Here is a 12,744-nt window from a genome sequence, read left to right as displayed (position 1 = left end):
GTCTGGAGGACCCATGGCTCAACCTGCCTGGGATTTGCTCTGTCTTGGCTAGTCTTCTTGCCATTTTATTTTATTTACTTCATTTTACTTCATTTGTACCCTGTCTTTTCCCACAAACCAGCTTTTGTGATTTCCCCTTTCTTCCTTTTTGACTTTACAACAATCCTGTGAGGTAGGTTTGGCTGAATGTGACTGGTACAAGGTTACCCAGCAGTGCATAAAACAACCGTAAGGATTTTTTGGTAGCCTTTTTGGAAACGGGTGTTTTTTTTGCGGGGGGGGGGTACAAGATAATGGACTACTGTGAAAGTTTCATGAAGTCATTCAACAACCGGGGAATGACAGCCAGTGTGCATATTGTTTATGTTAATTTGTTGCTGTGATCCCTTTGTAGAGGGATTATTTGGTTTAGGAATCTTTGTGTAAATTGTCATACTTCACTTTCATTATGGTTGAATCACCTGGAGCAGGGGTCTGCAACCTGCGGCTCTCCAGATGTTCATGGACTACAAATTCCATCATCCCCTGCCAGCATGGCCAATTGGGATTTGTAGTCCATGAACATCTGGAGAGCCGCAGGTTGCAGACCCCTGACCTGGAGGCTGGCAACAATGTGTTGCTGCTCATTGACCCAGTTCAGACGACATGCTCTCCCATTTCTCTTCTCTCTGGTGCATTTTATTCCATGCTTTCTTAAAGAAAATAAATGTGGCACACACAGTTCATCCCTTTTCATTTTATCCTCACTCCAACACTATGAAACAGATGAGGTCCAAGGTCCCTTGCTGAGTTTCATGGCAGAATGAAGATTTGAATCTAGGTCTCCAGATCCTAGTCTGACTCTCTACAACACCCCTTCCTTCTACTTTTTCTCTCTGTCTACCCAACATAGCAGTCCTACCTCTGGCTGATGACACCAGATGGCCAGAGCTGGACATAACATTTGAAGAAGGTATCTGTGTGTCAGATTCAATACATGTAGATCCAAATTGCAGGCATTTTTCAGGTTTACAGGTATACACATTGGATCTTTACCTGTATACTCTGTGTAAGTGTTAAGCCTGTCTGTGGACATCTAGCAGAAGGGGGGTATCTGGTGAGCAACACAGAAAGGCATGATTTGCTGCCCTGTCACACATAGAAGGAAATGGGAGTCATCCAGGACAGACTATTCAACCAATAATGAGAAGCTGAAATGCATAGAAAAAGTCAATCCTAAACAAGAAGATCAAAGGTTTTTGACTTACCTCTTCTGTCTTGGCACAAGTAATCTATGAACTCCAATAGCAGCTGTTATCTCTAATGGGAGAAATTCACCATTCCAAATTGACAGCAAGCAACAACCAGAGACAAGAACTGGCTTTGAATTTTTGCATACATAAGGAAACTAAAGCCATAATAGTATCCAAGTGATTGACAGATGGCAGAAAGTTCACCTAGTTACAGTGGAATGCTCAAGATGAACTCTTCACCTTTTCTATCTGGTATAAAGGTGAGCTATAGCTGGCACAATGTCACCTTGTCCTATTTTATTATCAGTGAGATGTCATTAAAAGGAGAGGGAGCTGATGGGAAATACATGTGCAGTTGCGCACCATTCTGTAACCTTTTGCCAAGAAGACTGGAATAACCATGAATATTCTTAAACAACCCCATTATTTCTAATATGCCCATCCCTTTGTTTGTTCGCTACATTCGAATCATTTCTTGCCCTGTGAGCTGTGGGAAATACTCACCTTTGCTTCCAAATATAACAGTATTACATTTTTATAAAATCTAACAATAGGGTTGTTCTGCAACCCTAAAAGGGTTAAGTGCTTTTAAGTCATGCTGATTTCAATGGGAGATTAAATACATGGGTCAGTGTTTCACATTAGAATCAGTAAAAACTCCTTTGACCAGATTTCTTGCATATGCATACTTTAAGTAGCAATCTTAATTTAACCTGATCTTCATTTAGTCCAGGGGTCCCCAAACTTTTTAAACAGGGGGCCAGTTCACTGTCCCTCAGACTGTTGGAGGGCCAGACTAAAAAAAAAACTATGAACAAATTCCTATGCACAAATGATTGTGAAATGTTTGATTTCACCTTTCAGCCTTTCTGTCATGGTCTATTTTTAGAACAGTGACCAAAGTATGTCAAGTACAGGGTGGGCTCCAAATATTGTTGGGGAGGCTGTGGAATACCTTCCCCTGTAAAAAAACAAAAAAGCAGAACTTTCCCAATGAAGCATTCCATCTAACCCAGGATCAGGTATCTTCCTGGGTTCTTTCCTCCCTAGCAGCCAGCGAGCGATTCGCCAGCCTGGCTGATGCCAATGGGAGTGAGGCGGAACAGAAAGCCTGAGAGCAACACATGGAGTAGCCGAGAGGGAAGGGCGGAGCAGGCGTTGCCACGTGTAAGGTTTCCAACTCTGGGTCAGAAAATGCATGGAGATTTGGGGGCAGTGGCGTTTCTGCCTAGGGACAGGGGGTACCCTATGTCCCCGGGCGCCCCCCATTTGGTCACGTGGGGGGCGCCACCATTTCAGGGTCATTTGTGTGATTTTTAATTTTTTTAGTGTTTTTTACGTTTTGGCCTACAGGGGGCGCATTTTTAGGGCTAGCAACACCAAATTTTCAGGGTACCATCCAGAGACTGTCCTGATGATATCACCCAAGTTTGGTGATGTTTGGTTCAGAGGAAGCAAAGTTATAGACCCCCAAAGAGGGTGCCCCCAGCCCCATTGTTTTCAATGGAAGCTAACAGGAGATTGGGGCTACCCATTTGAGGGACCATAACTTTGCTCCCCCTGAACCTAACTTCACCAAACTTGGGTGGCATCATAAGAATAGTTACCAGATGATACCCTGAAAGTTTGGTGTCACTAGCTTTAAAAATACACCCCTTACAGGCACCCCAAGAAAGTTGCCCAAGATTCTTCGTTTTGCAGTGACTTTGCTCCATTGTAGCCAATGGGGAATTTCTGAGTGTGTAGGCAGGCTGCACATTTTTGAAGACAGAGGCACCAGACTTTCAAGGTGGCTCAGGAGGCCCTCCTGGTAATAGCATCCAGGCATAGAGACCTTTGCTTCTGAGGGTTCAATTTTATGGACCCCCAAAAGGCTTATTTTGTTTCCATGCTCCAGATGGCTCTGTGGTAGAGATTTCAATGGGAAGCACTGTGGTAAGGGTCTTGCTCTGGGTGGGGGCATTTCCTGCAGGGCTGCTGGTGTGAGTCTCCTGAAAGGAACCAACCAAATTTGCTAAAATGCTGTGGGCACCAAGTTGAAGGTGAACCTGATGCCCACAGCATTCGGCCATCCCAGGCAAACTTTAGTGCCCCCACCCAGAGCAAGACCACTACCACATTGCCTCCTGTTGAAACCTCTACCACAGCGCCAGCTGGGCATAACAGAAAGCCCCATTGAAGTCTATGGTGGGAAAAATAATGTTTCCCACCATAGAACTTCACTGAAAGAGCCTGGCAGATTCTAGAATTTCTGAGTGTGTAAGCACTGACCACACATTTTTTAAGATAGAGGCGCCAGACTTTCAAGGTGGCTCCAAGAGGCCTTGGGTAATAGCATCCAAGCTTGGTGAGCTTTGCTTCTGGAGTGGGGGGGGGGGCGAGTTGAGAAAGTTCTGAGAGAACTCAGCCCGCAGGCTTCATGGGCAGGAGCATGGAAACAAAATAAGCCTTTTGGGGGCCCATAAAATTGAACCCTCAGAAGCAAAGGTCTCTATGCCTGGATGCTTTTACCAGGAGGGCTTCCTGGAGCCACCTTGAAAGTCTGGTGCCTCTATCTTCAGAAATGTGCAGCCAGCCTCAGAAATTCCCCATTGGCTACAATGGAGCAAAGTCACTGCAAAACAAAGAATCTTGGGCAACTTTCTTGGGGTGCCTGTAAGGGGTGTATTTTTAAAGCTAGTGACACCAAAATTTCAGGGTATCATCTGGTAACTATTCTTATGATGCCACCCAAGTTTGGTGAAGTTAGGTTCAGGGGGAGCAAAGTTATGGTCCCTCAAATGGGTAGCCCCAATCTCCTGTTAGCTCCCATTGAAAACAATGGGGATGGGGGCATTCCATTTGGGCGTCCATAACTTTGCTTCCCCTGAACCAAACATCACCAAACTTGGGTGATATCATCAGGGCAGTCTCTGGATGATGCCCTGAAATCATGGTGCCGCTAGCTTTAAAAATGCCCTCCCTGCAGGCCGAAAAACACCAAAAATACCCCCCCAAAAGCCCAAATACCTTGCATTCACATTTGTTCATATTTGGGCAGGACATAATTGGACACTTTTTGTCCAAATGTGCCCAAATTTGCCCAGATTCTGGCTGAATCTGGTATTTGTTTCATCTAAATCTCCAACCCTCAAAAGTGATGTTGTTTCAGGGTGGGGGAGAATCCACCCCCAAACAGCATCACTTTCAATTTTGTTTTAATCGGAGACCCCAGATTCTCCCTTTAAGGTGGATTTAAAAGAAGAATCTGAGCTCCCTAGTTTAAGCACCATTGAAAGTAATGCTGTTTGGGGGGTGGATTCCACTGGAGGTGTTTTGTGAGAGATGATGCTGACATTTGTTTGGTAAATGTTTTGCTGGGGGTGGTTTGTGAGAGGTTTACATGCTTAATATCCACTTGCACTGGCTTGGAGTTGTTTCTCAGGCTAACAACCTACCTCATAGGGTTGTTGTGATTAGGAAATTAGGAAAAGGGTTGGTGGGGAGAGAGCCATGTATGTTTTGCTGGGAGTGGGAGGTGTTTTGTGAGCTGGTGCAAAAAATAATTGTTTGTTCATGGTGGGGGAGGGTGGCTGCCCATTCGCTGCGGGGGGGGCGTCAAACTCAGGTTTTGTCCCCGGGCTCCAGTTTGCCTAGGTTCGCCCCTGTTTGGGGGTGCCATCATGTAACTGCAATCAACAGCCTTTGGGGCCGGTTCCTCCTCTCCCTCGAGCCCCCACTGCACATGAATGGAGCCATCGCCGCCATGCCTGGCGGGCCGGATAAATGCCTTCGGGGGCCACATTTGGCCCCCGGGCCGTAGTTTGGGGACCCCTGATTTAGTCACTGAGAGCCAATATGGTGTAGTGGTCAAGGTGTTGGACTAGAACGGGTCCAGATTCCCACTTTGGCTGTGGAAGCTTGCTAAGTGACCTTGGACCAGTCACACACTGTCAGCCCTGACCCTGGCTAGTATTTGGATGGGAGACCTCCAAGGAATACCAGGGATGGGATGTGGAGGCAGGCAATGGCAAACCACCTCCAAATGTCTCCTAACTTGAAAACCCCATGGAGTCCCCATAGGTCAGCTGTAATTCGACGGCAATAAGAAGAAGAAAAAATTGATCACTTCTGTGTTAGTTCCCTCCCTTTTCTGGAAGACTGTTAACATTTTATCGAATATTGCTGGGAGAGTAACAAATATTTTTACTGTTCAGTTAGAAAGAAGAGAAGATAGTTTTGCTAACTTGGAAGATATGCTGTATTCTTTCCAAACCTCCTTTTCGTTTAAGAAAACCTCTCCCCACCTTTAATACGATTAATCCTAAAGAGAGTGAGTAGTGCAATCCCTGTTCATAGTTACTCCAGTCTAATCCCATTGATTTCCATAGACTTAGATTGAAGTGACCCTGAATAGAATTGCAATGCAAGGTTAGCCAAAAGGAAATGAGTTAAAACAAACATTTATTTTTAAAAAAGGGAACCTTTTGCACATTGGTGAGAATTTTTTTAAAAAGATTAGTGTTCAGTTACGAATTCATACTAGAAATGGTCACCAAATAATGTCAAAATGTTCTGGAATATTTATTTCAAAGGATATCAGTTGTTTATCAGCAGATGAGTCTTAGAGGTTTTCCATACTGTTCAAATTGTTAGTAATGATTAGGGGTGTGTGCAATTGGAACAGTACTAATCACAATCCAGCCTGAATAACTGAGAAATAACATAAATATCCTGAGATAATAACTTTTAAATATTTCAAGATTTGGGAGTGGATGGAAGTCTTCCAATCTAATGGCTCACTGGCTGCTTTCAATTTCCTGGGCAGCAGGAAGGGTAGAATCTTAAGAGTCGGAAGAGACCACCAGGCTATTGAGTCTAATCCTCTGCCATGCCGGAAGACACAGTCAAAGCACTTCTGACAGATGGCCATCCAGCCAACTTGCCTTGTCTGCCATGTTCTTTTAGTGGGATTGAGGAAGGGTTAGATTTAGAAATGTGGGTCCTGTTAAATGCAACGGAAACAATTGTTGGACCTATTTCCTAATAAACATAGATTTATATTTATTGTTAAAGAATCTAATGACCCCACTCCGAATTTTTTTCACATCCTTATTCATGATGGTGTTGCAATCCAGAACAATTATTGACAATGCCCAAATGGCAATGAATCCCAGAATAAGCTGAGTGAATGAAAATCCATTTCAAAGACAAGGCTAAATGAGTTCCCACTATGCCATTTTCCCAGAAAGATTTAATGACAAAGCAATTACAAAACACATGGATTACAGATTCTGGCCAATGGTCACATATACAGCATTTGTCATTTTTTTTAAAGAACCACAGTACTGAACCTTTTTCAGTCCTATTAGGAGAGTATTGAACATTTGGGGGGGGGGGGCAGACACCTTTTGGTATCAAACACCTTCGGGACTTTAAGAAAGAAGATAAGAACAATGAATGTCAAAGTGATAATTAAATATCTAACCATTTAAGAACTCACAGATCCCTTAAAAAGCTGGTAGCAGGAAAAAAATGTGCAAATCCTTATAATATGGAAGATTAATGTTATTTGATGAGCTATGTAAAGAGTCAATGGGAGCAATCCTGGGTAATGTTACCTGGAGAGCACAGTTTTCTCAGGTCATTTGCCCTTTGGTTGTTCTTATTCTTAAAAATCTCTATTTATTCAGCTTGGCTGAACTTTAATGATGTATGATCTCTTAAATTTTAGTAACCCTTTAATATTTCTAGGAATTAAAATATTCACCGTGCAATTTTAAACAGAGTTACACCCTTCTAAGCCCATTGACCTCAATAGAAAGATGTAATTTTGCACTGTCAGGTACTTAATATTTGTTGAAACCCATTTAAATTGCCAAATCCTATAATTTGGCAGGAAAACCTTACTGCAGTTTTCAGATCCTGCTTTGATTCCTATTTATTTTATATTTGGACAAATCAAAGTACCAAACAGTTGCTTGGAGAAAAGCTCTATGGAGATGCTTAAAAGTGCATATTATGTATATGCAGAATCATCTCTGCTAGATTCTCCTTTGATATCTGTAAGTTCAGAAGGATATTTATATTAAGGCTCACACTCGTAATCAATGTGTGTTCATAAGTTCTTATACTCCTTAGTCCTGAGTGAACGGAATAGTCTGCGTACATATTTTTGTACACTAGGGCTTCCCACTGACATTTGGCTAAATGCATGGATACCTGGCTAGGCTCCGTGGGCACGATTCCCTTTCCCTCTAAATGGGAAATGTAATATGTATGCTTTTTATTTTTAACATTTAGATAGTACTGGGGAGAGTGAAGATTCTGGGTAAGCACCCTGTGTATATGAAACCAGTGGTCACCTAAATTTCTCGTATTGCTCAGTGGGATTCCAATTACCATATTACATAATAAGGACACAAATGACATTTCTGTTGAATATTCTGTTGCAATCTGAAGATGTCTGAGAGAACCCATTAGCTCCATATGTAGGACTTAATATGTAAGTTTATACACAATTACTGATCTCTGAAGAGTAATACTTAAGGAGTATCTTTATAATAAATTCCATAATAGTTTGAAGAATTCCAATTAATCCTGTCAAAGGCCTTTTTGGACCAAGCAGCATGGTGAAAGGGTAGTATTCTCTCTGTTCCTGTGCTGATACCAAATCAATTATATTCCCCTCTAATTCTCATAAGATTCTTATTCATGCTGGTGAACATGTTTTACTTAATCAGCAAGAAAATATGTAAAGGTAGTTCCATGGTGCGAGGCCACGTCACATTTACCAGGCAGATTTTGTTTACGGGATAGTTTACCATTGCTTTGCCCAGTTGTCTGCATTTTACACCCAGCAAGCTGGGTATTCATTTTACCAACCTTGGAAAGATGAGTCGATTTTGAGGCTGCTACTTGAAACTGACTTAGGTTGTGAACAGAGCTTTGATTACAGTATTGCAACTTATCACTCTGCATCATGGCGCTTTATAGATGTCTGTACTGAAGAAAAAATACCAACTAATGTACGAACTAATGTAAACTAATTGTTTTCAGAGCCAGATCTTGGTTTCCAAGATACAAAAGGAATGGAAAGGGCAGGGGCAACCGTCAGGGAAGACTGACTTGCAATCCACTTGCAGAGCTTTTACAACTGAATTTTGGGTCCAGATCCACAGACTGAGAAATACTGCTGTAATCTCTCTAGGGTTTATTGCTTATTTTTGGTGAACTGAAAATTTGTGTCACTTCATTCTCACTAATACATGCATGTGTGACTGTTTCTGTACAATGATCTAAAGCTCTAGTGCCTTCATTGTATTATGATAGGGAAACCACAAAATATTAAATTGCTTATTATTTAATGTAATGCAATACTATCTCAAAATCACCTGCAACTATCAGGAAGAAAAGATAACAGTCTAGTGGGTATTTTCTTGGATTTTCTTTTGTGGGGGGGGGGGGTAGGGTTAAGCATTTCAAGACTATTAAGCTACAGGCTGAACTAAATGTGATGTGTTCTGTTTGATGGCATGAGAACAGAACTGCCATTTTATAGTGCTTTTTAATATGCTGTGAAGGCCAAATCCTGGCAGGACCTGCAGCATGATGCTCTTGTTTCCCTTCATCCCTTGCCTTTTCAAGTGCCAAAACAGTTGTGGGGGGTGCAGGGGGGGGTTACTCTTGTTACTGCTGAAGGGCAACAGGTATATTTAGAATATATAATCCTGTCAAGCAGAGTAATGAGCAGAAATGTGAATTGTGTGGCATGTTAAATTAAAATAGTTACCTCTCAAAAAACCAGCCGTTTTAGCTCAGAAGTTCATAAAACATAAGGAGAACTTTAACTGAGAGAGAAAACATATACAGTATATACACATCAACAAGTATCACATATAACTGGTTACATTCATGGCTCATCGTTTGTTAGTTTGGTTATGATAGTAAGCATTTTTTCAGTAGTCAGAGCACTTTTACATAGCATTGGTTAGCAGTACACAGAGCAACCTCTCTCTTCACTCAGTCAGTCAGGGAACAACAGAACACTACCAACGGATTTTAACTGTCACCTTTAGAATGTTTGTGCAGCTTCCCAGAATTCTCTGCTGCTTGTGCTGCTGCTGCATGCAAACAAGGCTGAAAATTCCAACAATTGCATGGGGTGGTGTTGGTGGGGGTGGGAGTGGAACAGAGCTTCTTAATCAGGATCATATCCTCATGGAATTTTTGCATCACATATCAGCAGTGCCCCCAGGGCAGCTGTGAGGATGCCATCATATCTGGTTTGGCCCAAAGCTTATGAATGTACAAATTGACATGGGAAAGTTCACAGCATTGCATAATAGTAAGAAATAATGAGTACAATGGGGTATCACCAGTATTATGGTATCAGCCTACTTAGAGTCCAATAGCATCCACATAAAACGTTCCTTCTAATCAAGTGTAAACTACAACTCAAAGCAGAGGAAGAGGCAGAGTGAAAAACTGAAGGGAGAAACATCAGACTGATCAAGTACTGTTACGTGCCCTGTCTCTCAGACACAGATAACTGCTCTGATTCATAACCACAAGAAAGATGTTCAGATCCTCTGCTCTGTTCCATGTGCAGACAAATGACAGCCCTCAGATACTGTTCTCCTTTTTAGCGTATGCCAGATAGATGTGCTATAGAAAAGTGCAGCTATCAGGAATATAACAAAATCTCTTCACCTTTTTAAAAATAAGCTTTACTTGAGAATACTTGGGAAACTGTGGTACTGATTTTGTGGCTGATGTAGATAAAAAAGGAAAAGAAACCTGAGAGGGCATTGCAGTTTGGCTGCTTGAAGACATCTTTTTCCATGCTATCTGCAACTGGCAAGTGATGCTTTCGAACATTTAGTCTAAAAAAAAAATCCAGAGTTGCTTTTGACTGACTCGTGGTTCATTCCATCCTGTCACTGCTTTATCATCCAAAGCAAGTGAGCTGTTGTCTATGTGTTTGCAGCTCTGTGGTGTCTGACCAACGTTGATTCTTTTGTACTAAAGTACTCAGTCTTTTGTTAGATTTTGTTTTGTGGTTTCTATGTCTGTTAGTTTGTAATATTCAACTTTTGTTAGTAGCTTTTAGCTCTGCTTTCTTTTTTCTCTTTGGTCATCTTATTTTTCTCTTCTCATGCATTTTGCAAGTGCCCTTATGTAAAAATGCAAAATATGTTAGTAAAGCATCGAACTATACCATGATAGAGCCAAACTTAATTTTGAAAGAATTAATTGAGGAATTTCTGTTGTGCTCAGATTAAAAACAATCCACAAAAGTCCTATGGAATGTCTAGAGGGATAACAAATGTTATAGCAATTGAACAGTTAGATTTATCCCAAAGGGAGGTGTCTATAAATTAATAACAGTCCCTCATTCAGCTGGTCCAGAGTTTTGGACTAGGTTGTCATCAGTATGCTGATGACACTCAGTTATATCTGTTGATGGGGCGCTCACCAGAAGTTGCCCTGGAAAATCTGACCAGTTGTTTGGAGGCTGTTGTGAGATGGTTATGTCAGAGCAGGGTGTAGTTAAATCCCTGAAAGACAGAAGTCCTGTGGCTGGGCAGGGGAGGATCAGTGGGAAAAGACTGGCTACTGAGATTGGATGGAGTAACGTTGGCACTTTCACCTGCAGTCCATAACCTGAAAGTGACCTTAGGTGCCTCATTTTCTTTGGAGGTCCAGTTTGCTTGGACAGGCAAACTGGCCTGTTGCCAACTTCACTAAGTAAGGCAGCTAGCCCACTTGTCCTGCCTGAACCTAGCCACAGTGATCCATGCAGTGATCACCTCCAGACTGGATTACTGTAATTTGCTCTACACTGGGCTTCCCTTGAAGTTGCTCTGGAAATTACAGCTGGTCCAGTGGTGAGGGTTCTTACAGGAACTGCAGTAAGATTGCAGGAGCATGGGGAAAAGGGTTAAAAATCATCTTCTCCCAGTGATCCTTTTCTGATTGTCAAAACATCCACCTAGGACTGCTAACTAGCTTTTAGAAAAACCAGAAGAGGCGTAGTGGTTAACAGCAGGTGTACTCTAATCTGGAGGAACCGGGTTTGATTCCCCGCTCTGCCGCTTGAGCTGTGGTCTCTTATCTGGGGAATTCAGATTAGCCTGTGCAATCCAACACATGCCAGCTGGGTGACCTTGGGCTAGTCACAGTTCTTCGGAGCTCTCTTAGCCCCACCTACCTCACAGTTTTTTTGTTGTGATGGCGGAAAGGAAAGGAATTTGTAAGCCCCTTTTGAGTCTCCCACAGGAGAGAAAGGGGGGATATAAATTCAACTCTTCTTCTTCTACTAACCACAGATCTCTGCCTGTCACCTCTGATTTGACCCTTAGTAATGTAATAGTAACAAGACTGTGTATTTCAGAATAAAATTGGTATCAGTATTTTGGGGGAAACTATCAACATTAGGGAGTTCATTTCCCTTCCAGAGAAAAACAATCAGATCCTTTCCCCCAATTATTTGGGTGATTTTTTTTCTTCAACACTTTTCTGCATCTAGATCACCCCTAAGTCACTTGATTGCCTATGTTTTATTTTATTTATTTATTTATTTATTATTCCACTTTTATACCGCCCTCCCCCGAAGGGCTCAGGGCGGTTTACAACATTAAATAAAACAGTGGATATGTTGAAAATTAAAACAATTTAAAAGCAGCATTCGGTTATATCAATTAAAATAAGATGGCCTCCAGCTATTAAATCTCTACATAAGGGAGCAGCAGGTTTTAGTTGTTTCTGGGCACCCTATCAGCGGCTGGACTCTCCAAAAGCCCGGCGGAATAACTCGGTCTTGCAGGCCCTGCGGAACTCGTTAAGGTCCCGCAGGGCCCGGACAGTTGGAGGAAGAGCATTCCACCAGGCAGGGGCCAGGGCCGTAAAAGCCCTGGCCCTAGTGGAGGCCAGCCGCATCATAGAGGGGGCTGGGATCACGAGCAGGTTGGCCTCTGCTGAACGCAGAGACCGACGTGGGACGTATGGGGCCAGACGGTCTCTCAGATACGAAGTTTATCAATACTATGTTGAAGAATTTGACACATTTCCTCCCCACACTCACACACTTCAATATGACAGCATTCTTGTATTGCAAAGTTAATTTTAGCTGTCTGTTTAGTAATTGCTGTGACTTTATTCTGTTTTGTTTTAATCTGGATCTTCTATCTCCCTCTTGCTTTCAAACGATTTGTGTAAATAAAAAAGAAAAAATACAGTCTCGCAGGGATGAGAAGCAAGAATATTTTGTTTAGCTACGTTTTTCCCCCTCAGCCATGAACGTGCTTGAACCACAATTCTAAATTTATTTATGACTTTCCATGGAGCATACTTACAAGTAAGTAGCTTATGCTGACAGCCAAGGTCTTTTTAAAGCAAATCCCTAGAGTATAGCATTTATATCCACTAGCTTGGGGATGAGGGGGCATATGTTTACACTTGTGAGTCATCTCCTGAGAAGGCAGGAATTAGGAAGACACACAAAGACAATTTGTCTTTATTATAAGGAACT

At 42.2% G+C, this 12,744-nt stretch overlaps 1 protein-coding gene across 2 annotated transcripts in view; it reads left to right on the top strand.

The window, feature by feature from the left end:
• TMEM108 (transmembrane protein 108) overlaps positions 1-12,744 on the top strand; it is a 210,521-nt gene that overhangs the window by 15,089 nt on the left and 182,688 nt on the right. The gene's annotated exons all lie outside the window — the stretch shown is intronic.

Source organism: Sphaerodactylus townsendi, linkage group LG11 (genome assembly GCF_021028975.2).
Source record: "Sphaerodactylus townsendi isolate TG3544 linkage group LG11, MPM_Stown_v2.3, whole genome shotgun sequence".
Lineage (NCBI taxonomy): Eukaryota > Metazoa > Chordata > Lepidosauria > Squamata > Sphaerodactylidae > Sphaerodactylus > Sphaerodactylus townsendi.
This window is presented reverse-complemented; position numbering and strand designations above follow the sequence as displayed.